Source organism: Prionailurus bengalensis, chromosome D3 (assembly GCF_016509475.1).
Source record: "Prionailurus bengalensis isolate Pbe53 chromosome D3, Fcat_Pben_1.1_paternal_pri, whole genome shotgun sequence".
In the NCBI taxonomy this organism is placed as follows: Eukaryota; Metazoa; Chordata; class Mammalia; order Carnivora; family Felidae; genus Prionailurus; species Prionailurus bengalensis.
The window spans coordinates 31,450,284-31,469,321 of NC_057356.1; the positions used below are offsets into that span (position 1 = coordinate 31,450,284).

The 19,038-nt window shown below is 42.1% G+C and overlaps 1 protein-coding gene across 6 annotated transcripts in view; it reads right to left on the reverse strand.

Annotated features, from left to right (window-relative positions):
* The window catches only part of LDLRAD4 (low density lipoprotein receptor class A domain containing 4), a 446,159-nt gene that overhangs the window by 382,803 nt on the left and 44,318 nt on the right, over positions 1 to 19,038 (reverse strand). For 5 of the 6 annotated variants that reach the window (XM_043559416.1, XM_043559419.1, XM_043559412.1 and 2 more), the window contains exon 2: positions 5,038 to 5,127. The gene's annotated coding sequence lies outside the window, so the exon portion shown is untranslated. The remainder of the gene's footprint in view (positions 1 to 5,037; positions 5,128 to 19,038) is intronic. The other variant, XM_043559415.1, reaches the window with a different exon arrangement.

Consider the following 19,038-nt stretch of genomic DNA (forward strand, 5'->3'; position numbering starts at 1 on the left):
CACAATTTCAAGGAATTCACATATGTCCTGGGTCCCCTGGAGGTTAAAAACCTCTGTCCCAGTGGCTGCTTCCTTCCATTTCCATTCTATGTTGAGTTTGAGAAACATTTGGCAACCTACCTCCATTTGTGAGAATTATGTAACTAACAAATTTCAAAAATCCATAAGGACTCCTTTTGATAGGGTGGCCCATCCACCCCACTGATATCAAGACTCTAAGGGAGGTCACATAAGCTCAAGAGGTTCAGCCAGTCTGACACACAGCAGCCCTGAAGGATGACTCCCTCCCAGATTATGATACCTGCTCCCTGTGACTGCCCTCACACAGGTACCAATGTGACTTTGTGGAGACCGCTGAGACTCAGTCTGTTACAATTGGCATCAGTTGCCACAGGCAAGTCATCACAAGAACCTGACCTTGGTAAGCACATTTTACACTTGAGTGCTGTTCATCCGGGTGACACCAAGCGGGGGTTGGGGAGGCAGGAAGACACACAGTGACAGTGACAGTGCCAGAGCATGCTGCCAGGCATGGCCCCCCACCCCACAGGCTGCAGAAGCTGCCTCACCCACACAGAGAGACCGAGCCCACAAAGCCAAACTTCTGAGCTGCTGCTGAGACTCCCATAAAAAGCAATGCTATTTCTAACCACCCTCACCATGGAAAAATACACATGCCACCAAGCAACCCAGAATCTCTGAAAGGTTTATTTTTATACTCTTCCCCACGCCCCCTACTCTTACCTCCCCCACAAAAATTTTAGGTGGAAAATTTGCTAGCTTTTTAGCAGTTTGACACAACTGTGCTAGGCATGGGCTGATGAAGCTGTTAGCACACTCCTTTTGATTTTAAAGCAAAATGAAAAGGTATTTTTCTGATACAGCCCTGAATGAGTCTACTTTAAGAAAATAATATAGTCCAATAATAGGAGGACAGAATCCAACAAATTAGGAAAAGAAAATTCCCCAAGTTCCCAGACCACAGACAAAAATGACAGAGATAACAAGTTTCTCTTCCCTGTCTCTAAAAGTGGTGCTCCTGCTTGTTGGACTTCCTCTTCACATTGCTGGTTTTTCCTAATTCAAACATGGCACAAAGCATCCCTGATGCTCTTGCTGAGTTTCGATTTTTCTTTTGCCACTCTTAAACTTAAATCTAAAGAATGAGGGGAAAGCGGTGAGATAGACTTCAGACCTGAGGCCCCTGACACAGAGGAGAGAGAAGGGAAAGCAAGTGGGAAGCAGAAGGGCCTGAATGAGGCCTCGAGAACCCAAAAACTCTTTCAGAAGTCCAGGGGAAACCCGGAACTAGTCAACCTGGGATCTGTCCCAGGACCCCTCCCACTGGGAACTTTGGTGTCACTTCTCTAATGACAAACTAGAAAGCCAGAGAGGCACCGGTCCACCACTGTCTGGCTTCTCACACAGACAGGAAGTTTCAGTGCAGCCTTTGAATGATCCTAACCTAATTGTAAAGCAGAGTTTAAATTTTCCTTCAAGTTAGGGAACCTCCAGCACAATATGGTCATTTATACCACAGCTCCAAATGTTTTTGTTTGATCACATTTTCACAGTTTAATCTATTTTACTGTACATGCCAAGGAAACATCTGGAGAAAATAGGCATTGCTTTATTTACCAGTGTAGAAAGTAGGGACCTACACTCAAAGGTGTTGCTTCTCCCAGCACTATTGATCCTCTTTGGTTTTTAAACTTTAAAAGTTTAAATTTAACACAAAGCCAAGAAGTCAGGAATGCTGGGCTGGTTTCTGAGGTGATGTTTTCATGCTGGAGTATCTCCCCACTGGGACCACAGGTCTTATGCAGGAAGACTTTCACAAGGCGCCCAATTCCTCATCAGCTACTTCAGGTCCTTTAAGGACCTTAAAGGAAACCAAAAGAGAGGTGGGATTTTCCCCATCTGAACCTTTCTCATCTGTGCTGAGAGCCAACCAGATCTAAGTCTGAGATTTCATTCTTTCATGACAAAGACAGGAAATGGTGCAAAAAGCTTGAATTAGGGATTTCTTCACCTATATCCCAGAGGCACTGTGCTCAGTCAAGTCACCAGCACCAGCAGTCCACCACACCTGGCTCCAGCAAGAAGATGCCTCAGGAAATTCCTCAGCAAACCTCCTTCACCCTGAGAGAGGACAGAGAGGTCCGCGCCTCTGCTCCTTCTCCTCCTCTGATCCTGCCAGCACATGGTGCTTGAGTAAGAGCTAGTATTTGGATGGCAAATAACTGGCATTTTATTGAACTCCCACTATGCATGAATGCCGAATGAGGCATCTTCACAAAAATCCCACAAGATAAATATTATTCCATTTAAAGAGGAGAAAAGCTCAGACTCAGAGAGGCTTAGGACTTGTCAGAGTAAAAACGTGAATGAAAGTGGCAAGTACAGAATTTGAGCCAGAGGCCGTGTTTCCAACTACACTTTACAAATGTGACACACCGAAGAGGCATCTGTCTTCAAATTTATCGGAGAGGTTAAAATTTTGAAATACATTTAATAACAACCTAAACATGGGGACCCAACTCCATTTTAGAACCAAGTCCAAAAAACCCACTGTTCAGTAAGACAAGCACAATCTGCAGTTAATGCAAAAATCCAGCCAAGTAGTTGAAGCAGAGTGGTAATGCCACCTGTCCATCTTATCAGCACTTAGGAATGTCTCACGGTCCAGCTGTGAGCTTTGAGAGACAGAATTTTACAAGTAACAAAGCAAATATAAATTCCAGGACAGTCAGCTGTAAGAACCTATTTTAGAGGTGTGAAAGTTCTTGCAACACCTCAGAATCCAAGTATGTGTTTGAAAGTGACCCGGGATACACAAAGCAACATGCAGTTCTGCAGACAGGGGTCTGTTCTTCAACCATTCTAATGTTCAGAAGGAGCAACAAAGCTTTGTATTTCATTTAAAATCCATATAGAGGAATGGAGTCAAGAAAAAGTTTTCCATTACCAATTTTGAAAGTTGCTTAAAATAGCTGACAGAATGAGGTAACTCCATATATGGGGGGAAATCAGGTTTTTATGTAATTTGCAAGTATATGTCTACATTTGCCAAAATTCTATAAATCAAGCTGCACTGTCCTTAGGAGCATAGTCCAGTGGTAGCTCTGGTTACCCAGTAAAATTCTAAGTGAAGATGGCTTTAGTTTTTGGTGAGTAAAGTTAAAGAAAACTGTATCTGAGATGATAGAAAAGAAACTAAATTATGCCTGCATTCTCTTCGGCCCTGGTAGAGATGAATTGCTGCCTCCCACCTTAAGATGGTGGTGGGTATGCCAAATTATGGAAGAAAAATAGCACAATTCATCAACACTCACCAAGTAAGGGAAGGTAAGGGATTCTCAAAATGCTGCCCTATGAGGCAATAAAGAATCACATGAATAAGAAATATTTCATCAGTCACCGAACATGTCTTTAAGGCACATAGCTGGAATACTCCCCATGAAAGCTTACCACCTACCCTGGAATAGCACATCAAATGGGCTTGAAATACCTGATAGTAGAATATCTGAAAATAAAGTATCTGAATAAAATATCCGAAAGTAAAGTATATTTCAGATATTTAATAGTAAAATCCACTCAGGAAAGAAACACATACAAATTGCACCCACTCAACAACAGAAAGGAAATGCACCCAACATGGACTCAGAGAGTGTGGGTTGTTACACACCGCGGGCTTCATAGCACTTAGTTTTAGGAAGGTTCCAAACTATGAAAAGTCCATTTAAATTCAAGGGTCTGTGTGCCTCAGTGAGGGAGCACATTAATAGATTGCCTCATCTATTTCCAAATGCAACCACAAATAAAAAAGCTTGGATATGCTCCAGTGGGGGAGGGGAGTGTCTTTATCAATTCATTTCATTTGACAAAAGTTTTACTGAGCTCCTTTGTACCAGGCACTGCTTTAGGCAGTAGAAGGGAAGGACGGAGATTCTTGCCCTTTTAAAGCTTACATTCTAGTAAGAAACTTGGAATAAACAATGAGTCATACCTGGCATATTACATTTTAGGAAAAAGTTGCACTTTATATTTTACAGAATTTCTTACTTTCCTGAAGACTCTCATGTATTTTTTTTTCATTTAATGTTCCCTACAGCCTAGCAATTAGGCAGAACAAGAATCACTAAAATCAATTAAGAGTTGACAAAACAGAGGCACCAAGAGCTAAAGAGGTACACCTAAAGTGAAAAGCTCAGGGCAGGCAAGCTGAGGCAGGGTAGGATGCTCCTGGCACCCTCCCAGCACCTTCACTGACTGTCCCCCAACAAGGGCAGCCTTTGAATTGATCTTTGGGTCTGAGGATGTCCAGAGATGACCAAAATACATAGGGATCACCTAAGCTTCCAGATAACCCAATGCTCACCCACTCTCCAAAACAGAAACACACAGGCACACAAATGTAAGACCAAATGCAGCAAATTAGGTCACCCCCGCCCCCCCCACTTCACAGTATAAACCATACATGCTATCAATACAGGGAAAGAAAAACCTACCCACCTGATATCACAATAGCTAAGAAAGAGAAAGGAACTAGTATTTATTTAGTGTATGCTATATGCCAGATGCTGTATTAAGTATGATGGCTCATTTATTTCTCATGGCAATCCCATTGTTATCCTCATTTTATGAAGTAGGAAATCAAACAAAACAAAGAATTTAGAATGAGAAAGAAAGAATCCCATTTCCCACTGACCTTAAATGTTTTTAAGTATCTGGGCTTTAAATGCTCAGGCTCAGCAACAAATACAAGTTGAACAGTAAGACTATTTTTTCAGTAAATCTAGAAATACATATTTTATACACATTCACAGCCCAAAGTGAATTATAAACAAAAAAGAAAAGCCACATTCAATCTGATATCATGCAACTTTCCTCGTACCAGAAAAAACTAAATTAGTAAATAGTTTTTGTGCCTAGAAATTACACGACATTCTTAAGAGGTACACCATCTCAGAACAGTTAGCGCTGTGACAAGCTTTGCTTCACAAACATCAGAGAAGAGTCTTAAGTTCTACTCACCTTTTAAGCTGTATGAAAAAGATGTGAGTTCTTGAAAATGGTCCAATCAGGAGATAGCAGTGTGATGTTACAAATATAGAGCTTGAACTGCTAAAAGGAAAAATAAAGAATTTCAGTGAGCCATTTCATGGTTTCTCTTAACAGACTATCCCTTTCCCCAAGTTCCAAAAAACAGTTGAGCCACAATTACTAAAATGAATAAAAGAAGATCACAAAGATAAGCATCAAATAATGAAGAGAGAATTACAGCAAAAAAATCTCAGGTAAGGGACATACTGAGCTAGGGACAAAATCCCCCTATCAGTTCTCTAGCATCCACAAGGGGCCCCTGTTCTTATCTTCCAAACAAAAGAGATATGATTCATTCTCCAAACACACAGACCTTTTCTTCAATGAAGGACCAAGAACGAATAATGAACAATGTCCTTATTGGATTTGGGGGGTGGGGGGGTTTCTAATCATAGACGTACTAAGTATGGCTCTGTAAAGCCCACTTTCTTTCTTAACAGTCCAAATCATCTTGTAAGCACATGGATCCACACAATCCTTAACTGTAAAGAGAGGCAGGCCCAGTGGCACCTTTTTCCTCCCACACAATATGTTTAATTTTGCGGAAGCAACACTGACCCCTGCTTAGTGAAGACCCTAGGGTGAACATCCATGGTTCTGTCTGAAAGACTTGTCTTTCCACCTGCCCTTCACCTTGCAGGTAGAACATCCTCCAGTCTGGAGCTCTACACTTTGTCCAGTTCCAGTTCACACAATCTATCACGATCATCCTCACCCCAACTCGACGAGTATGCTCTGTGTGCATCACACACTCCAGGTCATATAAGGTGACTGCCTTGTGCCTTACAAAGCAGTTTCAGGTAAACTCAGTCAGCTCTGCCTCAGATACCACAAGCACCTCTCAGCACCCAGCCTGCCAATGTGTAGGATTACACTCCTGTCCAAGGTTGAATAAGCTACCATCTGTCTAGTTTGTGTGCTATAGTGTACCCTCCAGGAGACTTGTCCCTCAAAGTGTGTTCCTGCCATATGTCACTCCTGGGTGATCAGCCAATGCTAAGACATCCGGATAAAAAATGACTACGTCTAGCCAGAAGATCCTGAGAGATTCCTATGGAGGTCCACCCTGAACACATGAGCCTAACAGGTCGCTGTTTTTATGTAACCCCTTACTATCAATACTGTGAACCCACAGACATTACTTTCACCTCCTGTTTTCTATCTGCTAAGAGAAGAAACAATCCACTTCTGGTTTTCCAAATAGTAGTTTTTATTCCCCAACTGGGACTGCTATCATCAGTCTTCCTAGGATTCAAATGTTCAGATTAATTGGGAAAAGAAGTTGGTGAAATAACCAGAAATGTACCTTGGTGGGCAAAATTACTCTTGAGTGCAGGCAAACCTGTGACTCGCTTCTAACCAACAAAATATGGCAAAAGTAATGACATGTCATTCCCTTGATCAGGCAATGCTATGTAAGACTCCATCTCAGCAGACTAAAGAGTGACAGACTCCCTTTCTAGCTCTGAAGAAGCTGCTATATCGTGACAGGGCCTGTGAAAAGGCCACATGGCAAGGAACTGCAGAGACCTCCAGGAGCTGAGAGAGAGATATCCAGCAAAGAAAAAGGAACATCAGTCCGATAGCTACAAGGAAATGAATTCTGTCAACAATTTAAATGATCTTAGAAGTGGATTCTTCCCACTCATACCTCGAGGCCCACACCTTGATTGCAGACTTCTGAGATCCTGAGCAAAGAACCATTTAAGCCATGCCCAAACTCCTGACCCATGGAAACTATGAGATAATTTATGGGTGCTGGTTTAAGCCATTAAGTTTATGGCAATTTGTTATGCAGCAATAGAAAATGAATTTAACTTCATAATTAAGTATAGGGATATACTTAAATACATATATATTACATGCATCCGTAACTGGTACAACTGAACAACGCTTCCTACCTGCCTCATCCAGCCATAAGTGAAAATTTATTTCTCCTTCTTGACAATGAGCTCCTGGTGGACAAGAACCACATCATCATCATCCTGGCATCCCCTTAGAGTATGTGACACCTGGGAGGCCCTTAACATTTTTTTAAATAAACCAAATTAAAAGAGTTATGATTTGTCGATCTCTGGGTTTACTGCAATAAAGCCAAAGCAATGGAATTTATACAATCCTTCAAAGCAGAGCTCAGAGCCTCTAAATTAATTTTTTTATGTTTTTATTTATTTTTGAGAGAGAGAGAGAGAGAGAGAGAGAGCAAGTTGGGGAGGGGCAGAGAGAGAGGGAGACACAGAATCTGAGGCAGACTCCAGGCTCTGAGCTGTCAGCACAGAGCCCGACACGGGGCTTGAACTCACAAACCTCAAGATCATGACCTGAGCCAAAGTCGGACGCTTAACCGACTGAGCCACCTAGGTGCCCCTAAATTAATTACAAAATAGGTGGAAGACACAGCCTCATGCTCTATCCCCAAATGATGAATCCACAATTACTCCAGTACAGTCAATTCACTGTACCTGTGAACCTGAGTCAATGCTTACAAATGTTTCTCAGTAGTCACTACTTTTGCCAAATACCATTGCCACTTTTCTGGCATTTAGCTAAAGGTTAAAAACAACACCACAACAACAAATCCCTAAGAAATTTTCCAAAGTAAGAATTTGTGACTCACTCTTAGTTTTCCATTCATATCAATCATTCACTCCCAACCAAAATGGAAAAACCTGTGTAAGTCAAAAAACCCAACTCTAATTACGAAACAAAATGCTAATCCAACTTCCTGACAAAAGGGCTTTAACATTTTTTTATTTTTAATTTTTTAATGTTTTTTTTTTTTTATTAGTTTTGAGAGATAGAGTGTGAGCTGGAGAGGAGCAGAGAGAGAGGGAGACACGGAATCTGAAGCAGGCTCCAGGCTTTGCGTTGTCAGCACAGAACCCAACACGGGGCTCAAACCTGTGAACCCCAATATCATAACCTGAGCCAAAGTTGGACACTTAACCAACTAAGCCACCCAGGCACCCCACGATTTTTTTTAAACTGATGCTTTTTAATTCTTTTAAGCAAGATCTTACTTAGGCCCAATTTATTTTTTTAGTGGGTATTTTTTGGTGTTTGTTTGTTTGTTTGTTTGTTTGTTTTAAGAGCAAGTGTGTGAGCAGAAGAGGGGCAGAGACAGGGAGACAGAGAATCTCAAGCAGGCTCTTCACTGTCAGTGCAGGAGCAGGGCTGATGCAGGGCTCGAACTCACCGAACTTTGAGATCATGACCTAAGCTGAAACCAAGAGTCGGACACTTAACTGACTGAGCCACCCATGTACCCCTTAAGCCCTGTTTAAAATAAAAGCTGCACAATAGCACTGCTAGGAATTTATCCAAGGGATACAGGAGCACTGATGCATAGGGCCACTTGTACCCCAATGTTCATAGCAGCACTCTCAACAATAGCCAAATTATGGAAAGAGCCTAAATGTCCATCAACTGATGAATGGATAAAGAAATTGTGGTTTATATACACAATGGAATATTACGTGGCAATGAGAAAAAATGAAATATGGCCTTTTGTAGCAACGTGGATGGAACTGGAGAGTGTGATGCTAAGTGAAATAAGCCATACAGAGAAAGACAGATACCATATGGTTTCACTCTTATGTGGACCCTGAGAAACTTACCAGGAACGCATGGGGGAGGGGAAGGAAAAAAAAAAAAAAAAAAGGTTAGAATGGGAGAGAGCCAAAGCATAAGAGACTGTTAAAAACTGAGAACAAACTGAGGGTTGATGGGGGGTGGGAGGGAGGAGAGGGTGGGTGATGGGTATTGAGGAGGGCACCTTTTGGGATGAGCACTGGGTGTTGTATGGAAACCAATTTGTCAATAAATTTCAGAAAAAAAAAACAAAAACAAAAACAAAAAAAATAAATAAAAGCTGCATATGTAAATATATTGTTTCTGCTCTCCTTAAGAGATAAATTACTGTTTTTTATTATAAAGACTGTGACTAAAGCTTTATTTTAGATTTTGAAAGGACTGGTTTAATAAAAGAGTGATTTTAAAACATCCAAATCAGTTAAATTATTTAAAAGACACAAAATAAAAACTTCATTCACTACTCTCCTGAAATCTATATGCATGATTGTATTATATATTCCAACTCCCCCATAAATCACTCAGTAAACCTTAACATTATCTCCAGGGTTTACTCCCTGGTGCTGAGCCTCTCAGGCAGCAGATTTCTCTCACTCAAGCCAAGAAAAATGAAAAACACCAGTTCCATGACATAGGAGGCAGAGAATTTCAATAAATTCACCTCTTCTTCTCAGCATAATTTTAACTCTCTTGGGCCCAACTCTTCTGTGTGAAAATAATCAATGACCCACTACAGGGAACTGAAGGGGTCACTGAGCTGACCCCTCCCCGTGCAAAGAAAGAAACAGACCCAGTTTATAGTCCCCACCCTGTTCCCTCCACCCTCAGTTCTAATAAGTGCATGCCTTTTCCATAATCTCACAAATACAGCTCAACACAAACTCCAGTGCTTCAAAATAAGAAGACTGGACGTTAATATTATGCCCCCACAAAGGAAATTAAGCCTTCGGAAGAATGGTTCACCCAAGAGAAAGACCCTAAAAAGAATTAATGAACATAGACCCTCAGAGAAGATGCTGGAAGAGTTCCTCACACATGTACCATACCATGCTGCTCTAAATATTTGAGGAATATTAAGTGATATTCCTAAGTGATAAAGTATGGTCCTGTGGGGATGATGATCTCACTAGCCTCAAACCATCTTCTTCTGAGTGCCATGTTCCTGACACATTTCCAGAAGTTTACCTAGTACTGTAGGTTGAGTGGCCACAGTTTGAGAACCAGGAGCCAGTGAGAGGCAGCGCAAGAGGCAGAGTTGCAGATATTCCTGGAAAGTAATATGAAGCAAGGAGGTCACCTCCCTTGCCCCAAGGAGATACATAAGTGGCAGCAGACTGAAAAATCATAAGGGAAGAGAGGCGCATTTCTTCTTAACCTTCACAGCATTCTCACTCTCTTTAAAACAAAGGAAGACATTTGTTGCAGACAAAGGTTAAGAGAGAAATCTAGTTGCATGCTTTCTTTCTCTAAAACAGGCCTGGCTCCAGCTAGGAACTGGAGTCATTTAAAACACAATGATGCCTGGAGACGAGAGAGCCATTTTGTGTAAGTTATAAGTTGGGAGAGGAAAAAACACAAAGTAGTAGTTAATATACTTATTTGGTGCTACGGAAACAGATCAAGAAAAACAGAAAACAGAGGTCTCCTTCCCAAAACTGTACTTGCTCTACATCATTTTTCAGAAATGTTGAGACGTTCCTTAAGGATGGAACTACACTTCTACCACAGATGCATAAAAATTTTTATCAGGCATGTCTTGAGGGCATAAAAGGCACGTGTGCATTTATTCAACCCATAACTGCCATACAGTTGGTGTCTTTCTCTGGGGGGCTGAGTTCAGAGTAAACTGATGCCAAGAAGTACTGGGCCAAAGGTATGTTTTTGCAGCCCAAGTACCAAGCACAAGGATCTCTCACTAGCTGACTCTGCCCTGGGGAAGGGTCAGGCCGTCAGGGAGCACCGCCAGCAGCCTCCCAGCAGAGCCCAGGGTGAAATGCAAAGCTAATAAATACAGGCTCCAGCCTCAGGGCCAGAACTAAGAGTTTGACAAATTGCATCTTAACAAAGCATCACCGACCATTTCATCCCTGCCTTTCAAAATCCAGGAATGCACTTGAAGAGGGCGGCTTTGGACAACTCCCAGCCAACAACGAAGCCGGCCAGGACCAGGACTATCGAGAGGGATCCCAAAGCCAGCCGCCTTCTGTCGGCTGTCTAGCTTACTTCTAACAGAGATTTCTGTTCCCAAAATAGAAACGAAGGACCTCTTTAAAGCAGATGCAACAAAGAAACAGTCCCACTTTGCTTGCCAGGAAGAAATAAAGCACAGCGATAGCCACACCCAAAAGTCATCTCTTTTGGAGCACAGAGGACCATACAAGGGGACATTTCCTGGGGTATAGCTGAAGTGGCTAGCCTTCTCAAAGATCTGGCCCCCAAAGACCCTCGCGGGGTGCAAATACTGGAGTAAGGCAGTGCAGGGGGGCTCCCACACTCACACTTCCTCCCAGCCAGCGAAGGACAGGAACAACTTCGAGGGCTGCACTCACAGGGCAGTGGAGCGGCCAACGGACGCTTCCCTGCCCCGCCTCGCCCTTCAACCAAGGAAAATCTTTCAATCAAAGCAAAAACAGTCCATCTGCCTATGGCTAAACAGGTAGGTTTTCCTATCTTCCCTGCTGTTTTGGCTTGAGCTCTTCAGGCTGCAAAAGTTCTGAAGCTCCCACAGCTAAGCTTTATAAAGGCCTGAACTACCTACGAGGAAACTAGGACAAAGCCACCCTTGGGCAACCCTGCACAGCAAGACAGCATCAAAGCCAACATGGCATCCCAGGCTCCTGCCGGGTAAGGTGACTGACGTATTCACGAGCGCACAGATGCACATGAGCGCGCACGCACAGTAGTAGGCACGCGCGCAGGCACAAGCTGAGTACGCTTGGAAAATCTTAAGATGGGATGCTTCAGGACCCGTAAAGGCAGAACTAAATGTTCCAAAGCACAAAAGGTGAAAAAAGTTTTTAACAACGCTAGCATGAGCCCCTTCAAGAAACAATAACAAAGGGGATGATTTCTTTTAAGTGACATTCAAATCCAACAATGAAGTTTCCTAGATATTTCCAAACTGGAGGGGGAAAAGACAAAGGCTGACACCTCCACAAAAGATACAAAATACTTTAAAGTAATGAAAAACTTGATAATTGTTAGGATGTCCTTGGAACCACAGTAGAGGGGACGGCCATCTTGCCAGAGCAACTCAATGAAAAGCCCCTAGCAGCGTGCCAGAATGAATTGGAGGTCAACCAATCACCGAGCGACAGCACGACCAGACGCGAAAAAGACCCACCGGGACCTAAACCCGGAACCGCTGCAGCTTAAAAACCCCACCCCACCACACCTGGGGGCGACTTCCCTGACTCCTCTCTCTCTCTCTCTCTCTCTCTCTCTCTCTCTCTCTCTCTCCCTCCCTCCCTCCCTCCCTCCCTCCCTCCCTCCCTGAGTCCCTCCCTCCCTCCCTGAGTCACGGAACCACGCCTGAGACCTTAGTTCCCAAATAAAGCCTTTGACTGATAAAATTTTTTAGCTTCTGACTCCTATCTTTACCCTGCCTTACGCCTGACCCTAACAATAATGACTGGGAGACATCAAGATCCTCTTTTGCTTCTTAAGCAATGAAGTACTGTCTCATTTCTCAAGCATCCTGGAAGGAGTTCTCAGGGTCAAATTATACCCTTTAAAGCATACTAGTGCACATCCAAATAGAGATGTTACCATATCCGTTACAAGCCAAAACAGGAATCAAACACTCAAGTCACTATCGCAGGAACTCCATGAGCATGTGGACTGGGAGAGTAAAAGAGCCACAGGCACAGCCTGCCCTGAGTTCAAATCCAGATCCACCACTTACTGCTTGCAACACCAGGGCAAATCACGTCATCTCTGAGACACAACAGCTAACAAATAAAGATAAGGTTATCTACCTTGCAGGTCACGGCACGGTGTTAGAGAGACTGTAGGGGCCTTAGTATTTGATCATAAGTATTAATATAGTCAAATGATAGAGCAGCATTGCTTCTGAACAGAGAAAACTGGATGCTAATACAGATGACTCATAACAGAAGTACCTCTATCCAAAAGTCCCCCTGGTTTACCTCACCCTCCACAGTCCTCCTCACTCAGTTTTCAGTGTTCCTGGGCTGTCTGCATATACCCTTCCTCATGTTTACTCAGGACTCCTCCATGAGAATACCAACTCTTAAAAACAAGTCTCACATTTTCTGGGTTTTTAATACAATTCACTTCCTTCCTTGTACCCCCCACCCACCCACCCACCGTGCAACGCCCAACCATACGTGTATCTCCATAGCTGGCATTCCCCAGAATAGCAGCCTCAGAGGAAGACTTGAGGTAAACTCCCACCTTTCACATCTTACAAGCTCTCACACTTGATCCCTCAAGCCCTGTCCCTTTGTGTGAGTGAGAAAGAAACCAAGGAGCAGAGGAGGTGAAGCATGCTGACCAAGTCACACAGATTGGTCAAGTCCCAGGGGCAAAGACCTGGGCCTCTTGCTTCTCCCACCATGCCATTGGCATCTGCTTATTACAGAGCCTACCTCATAAGAAAGAACAATTGCCACTGACATTATAAAGATAAATGTCCAAATGACCCACATATCCTACCACACAGCACTGGGCCCTGAGGCTTCAACAAGCCTGACAGCAAGGCAGGCCTGCTTCAAGAAACAGCTCTGCATACTCAGGATTCTGAGTTCTGGCCCAAGTGTTCTGTTCTCTGCCCTTTTTGACCTCCTGTTTGGATACTTAATTAGTTATAACAAGAAAAAATTAAACAGATAAAGATACTCAGGCATCTCGGTCATTCATTTCTAGGTAATAATAGTAACAATAACCATAAAGCTAACATTCATTTAACCTTTGCTCCGTGCCTCCCACCGTGTGGCACGCTATGTATGTTATCTCATTTAATCCTCACAGCAACTCTGTATGGATGTTATTAGTATCTCCAGTTGACAGATGAGACAACCAAAGTCTAGAGAATTAGGTGATTTGTCCAGGGTCATACAGCTATCAAGAGGCAAAGCCAGGAGTTGAGCCCTATTCCATCCTACTAGCAGATCCACGGAGAAATCAAAACAAATGGTTATAGTAAGAACTAAAGCACAATGAGGTATCAAAAAATGAATATGCTTTGTTCTTGGGAATTCCTTTGAAAACTAAGGTGTATTTTTGTTGTAATATTCTCTTCAAACTCAGACTTTATGATTCTGTTTGGAAACAGCAACAAGTCATTCACCAATAAGCACACTTCTTTCAGACCCTTTTGGTCACTTCCTGTGAACACTCCACAGGCAGAAACAAATGTGAATACTGTGGAGCCACATTGGCAGATGAGAGTCCTGACCCCCAAAGACTGGCACAATGGGAGGGCACAGCGAGGACTTCTCAGGAACCACAACAGACTCAGTCCCAGGCTGGTGAGGCAGCAATATTTTTGGAGACCCATTATGTCTCAACTTTTCTACCACATACCATCAAAAAATAAAAAGGACCCACGTTGTTATTTCTCTGAAATTCTAAAATTTAGTATGGAAAACAGGACAAACATAAATAAGTCTGTGCTGTTATCATAAAATGTCAAGACTGGTTTTCATATGCCAAAGATAAAAATTGTTCTCAATATTTTACTGACCTCTATTAATATTTAACATTAAATATAGACCTAATTCTCTGTAGAAAGCTGTTTTATGTACTAAATCCCTAGTACTATGAGGGAGCAATGCTAAATTCCAGGAAGAGACCAGAGAAGTCACCATGTCATGTGAGGTGGAAAGAAGAGACCCAAGTATGTCAAACTCCACACTCAAACTCATTAACCATGCACTCCACTGGCAGGCTGTATGAGCACCCACCAAGTGCCAGACATGATTCCAGGCACTTGGGCATATCAGTGAGCAAAACAAGGGTGGAGAGTTGAATGATAAACCTACTCAACAGGTAAATTAAGCAACTTGCTCAGAAATGGTAAGGGCCATGTAGAAAGGCAAGGGCAGAGCAGAACAGAGGACAGCCAGTACAGCCAGAAGGAAACAGTGCCAGAGAATGCTCCCTGAGAAGGTGATATCTGAGCAAGGCTAGAAAGGGGTAAGGGGGTCTGGCACATGGATGTTTGAGAAACAACATTTCAGAAAGGGGTCCAGGAACAAAGAAGCAGCATGGCTGGATGGAGTGAATGAGGGCAAAAGCATCAGGAGATGAGGTCAGAGAGGCAGTGGGGGGGTCACAAGAGCCTGCAGGCAATTGTAAGGACTTGGCATTTACTCAAGAAAAATGAACATCTAGTGAGTCATGCATTCATTCAACAAGGACTTACCAGATGTTAAACATGCCAAGCCCTGTGCCAGATGCTAAAGACATAGGAACAGAAAGAAGGTTGAGAAGAGGCAAAAACTAGACTCCTCAACCTTCGGTGGTAGCTAAGGTCTTCTTCAGTACACTAAGTAACCAAGAATACTTGCCTGGAACCTGGAAATGAGCATTCAGTGGGCTCAAAGGATGCCCCTCCATCCTTTACACGTATACAGGTCCTGAGCATTTACCATGAAAACACCAAAAATACAGAAGATCTGAAAGTTGTATAAATCAGCAGTGAAGATCAAATGAAGTCCAAAATCATTTTAGTCTTGACTATACCTCATTAGATTCTAAATATTTAAATCTATTGGTGGTATTATGATAGCTCTATATCTACAATGGTTTAAACAACATAACACCCTATATTTCCCAATATTTATAAATGGCAGAATGTTTACTCTTCATTGATAGCTAGATATTTATTTGTAATTTTGGTAAAGTAGGCCAATGATAAACCTCTGTTTGGTCTTTCTCCTCTATTAAACTATATAGATTATATCTTCTTAATACTTCCTCTGTAACTCACCTGTGATACTAGTCATTTTGTACTTTCAAACACTTTAATACATTTATTTGTGTATATATACATACATCTATACACATACATATATATAAAAATGCATATATGTATATACATACACTGAGTTGTGATATTAAATATCTTTATATACAAATGTATATAAACACATGTATAACTTTTTTTTAAGTTTCTAAAACCACTACTTAGACTTATTACATGAACTGCATTCTATCTTCTCTTCTTTTTTTTTTTTTTAAATAAACATTTTTATTTTTTTTTTAATTTTTTTTTCAATGTTTATTTATTTTTGGAACAGAGAGAGACAGAGCATGAACGGGGGAGGGGCAGAGAGAGAGGGAGACACAGAATCGGAAACAGGCTCCAGGCTCTGAGCCATCAGCCCAGAGCCCGACGCGGGGCTCGAACTCACGGACCGCGAGATCGTGACCTGGCTGAAGTCGGACGCTTAACCGACCGCGCCACCCAGGCGCCCCTCTATCTTCTCTTCTTTTGCATATCACTTTTCGAATGCTGGTGTGACCTACTGAAAGGATTTCATGACCTGCCAATGAGTTGCAGTGCTAAAACACTAGTCTAAGCACTTAAGTAGTTAAGGCACTGAACTGATTAAAAACTATTAATTAATTAATTACCTCACATTTGTCACATCAACTATCCCCTATTTTGTCCACCTACCCTCAGAACCTGCAGAGAAGAGCAAACTCTAGTCTACTAGTAAAACTTTAGAGTGTCCTAAAGGATGATCCTTCACAGCACAGTCCTGCAAGACTCATGACTAACCAGAAAGCAGAAAGGAGCTAACTGTTCTCTGCTGGAGGCAAATAGAAAATGTATCTGCACTATATGTGCATGAACTTGTCAAATAAAGTCTCCAGTATTCTGAAATAACTTAATGAAAACACATTCCATTGCTAAAGGATTTTTTTCTTTGGCTTCCAGTGCTTTGATAAACTTGTAAATGGTCATTAAAATAGGACCAGTATTGGGGCACCTGGGTGGCTCAGTTGGTTGAGCGTCCAATTTCAGCCCAGGTCATGATCTCACAGTTCGTGAGTTTGAGCCCCGCGTCAGGCTCTGTGCTGACAGCCTGGAGCCTAGAGTCTGCTTCGGATTCTGTGTCTCCCTCTCTCTCTGCCCCTCCCCAGCTCATGCTCACACTCTGTCTCTGTCAAAAATAAATAAACTCAAAAAAAAAAAAATTAAAAAAAAATAGGACCAGTATAAGGTTGCCTAGGTGGTTCAGTCGGTTAAGCGTCTGACTTCAGCTCAGGTCATGATTTCACGGTCAGTGAGTTCAAGCCCCACATGGGGCTCTGTGCTGACAGCTCAGAGCCTGGAGCCTGCTTCAGATTCTGTCTCCCTCTCTCTCTGCCCCTCCCCCACTCACACTCTGTCTCTCAAAAATGAATGAACATTAAAAAAAATTTTTTAATAAATCAAATGGGACCAGTATAAGCACCACTCTGCATTCCAGTGTAGGACAGATTCAGACTCAGAAGGTCTGTAGTCAGCCCCAAGATTCTTCATTTCCAACAAGCTCCCAGGGGATGCCAATACAGTGGTCCAGTAACATACCACTAAAAAGCACTGGGTCATTTACAGATCTAGGTAGCCCTCCTTAGCCCCCCTAATAATATATGTTCAAACACATAGCACAGGGCTCTTGGGTGGCTCAACGGTTAAGCATTTGACTCTTGATTTTGGTTCAGGTCATTACCTCATGGCTCATGAGATTGAGCCCTGCATCAGGCACTGCACTTACAGTGCACAGCCTGTTTGGAATTCTCTCTCCCTCTCTCTCTGCCCCTCCCTGCTCTCACTCTCTCTCTCTCTGAATAAATAAATGAACATTAAAAACAAATACATCAGAAGTGCCTGGGTGGCTCAGTCAGTTAAGCATCTGACTTTGGCTCAGATCATGATCTCAAGATTTGTAAGTTCAAGCCCCATGTTGGGCTCTGAGCTGACAGCTCAAAGCCTGGAGCCTGCTTCAGATTCTGTGTCTCCCTGTCTTTTTCTGTCCCTCTCCCGCTTGTGTGCGCTCGCTCTCTCTCTCTCTCTCTCAAAGATGAATAATAAACATTAAAAATAAATAAATAAATAAAAATACTTTTAAAAATACATCAAATACACAGCAAACCCCCCCAGCAGACAGCACCTGCTGCGAAGGTGGATGTTTAGGTGATATCCGCAAGCATTTTAATGTGGGTTTCAGGTGATGGCAACCCATCAATGGTGGTAATAGAAAGGGCCACTGGGAAGAATGAAGTGGGGGAGTTAAAGAAACACAGAGAGGAAATCGGCTTGGAAAGCAGGACCAGGCCACCTACAGAAACCTATGACGATTCACAGATGAAAAGATAACATCTATTTGGAAGTAACCCATATAATACCAACTTGGATACACTAAAAGTTAGCCATGCTATGTCTAACAGGCTTGCTAGAGCTCCAGCTGGCTGAAAAACATATATTGATGATGAAAACCATCATTCAAAAAAAAAATGTCCACTTACCATATTTTATTTGAAAGGAACACAGATGTTCCAGATATTCCCAGGTTAATTGGTCCTTTTAACTGAAATTAGATACATGGTTCTACTACATCATTAGAGGTCAAGTTTAGAACATCAGCCAATTGCTTATATTCCAGTAGGTCACAGATGTTGTTTTTATTTTGTTTTTTAAGATTTTATTTTTAAGTAATTTCTATACCCAGTGTGGGGCTCAAACTCACAACCCCAAGATCAAGGATCATATGCTCTACTGACTAAACCAGCCAGGCACCCCTGCTGTTGTTTTTAAATTACCATATTCCTCTTCATTTTACACAATTCTTAGAAAATATTTCCCAGCCTTCTCTCCATCAAATCATCAAAAAATAACTATTGGGAATTGAAATTCCACACATTTGGAGGTCACTATTACCCAACTAAAGTCTGGACATGCTGTTCCACATGTTACTGAACTAATAAGGGTAAAAATAAAATTCCAGAAAAGGCAAAACCTACACTTTTTACCTAGAGCCTTCTCTTATTTGAAGCCATGCAGCCTTTCCTCATTCTTGTGGGTTTCATTAAACTAAGAAGCACAGAACACTGTAAACTGATTTGCTACTTTCCATACCTGCTGCCAAATTTCCACTTCTGCAAAACCAATTTCAATCAAAAAAAAAAAAGGGGGGGGAAAGTTAATCTAATTCTTCACATGGTCCAATTTATTCAGAATTGAGGTAAAAAGTTGGAAGAAAGGAAAGCAGTAGTTGGCAAATAATGCAAATGTTAATTTCTTGTCTTTATTTTTTAAACCGGTACATTGTCTCAGAATTGTTTCCTCCTCTTAGCTCTGGAAAGTTTTTCAAATGTGGACATTGC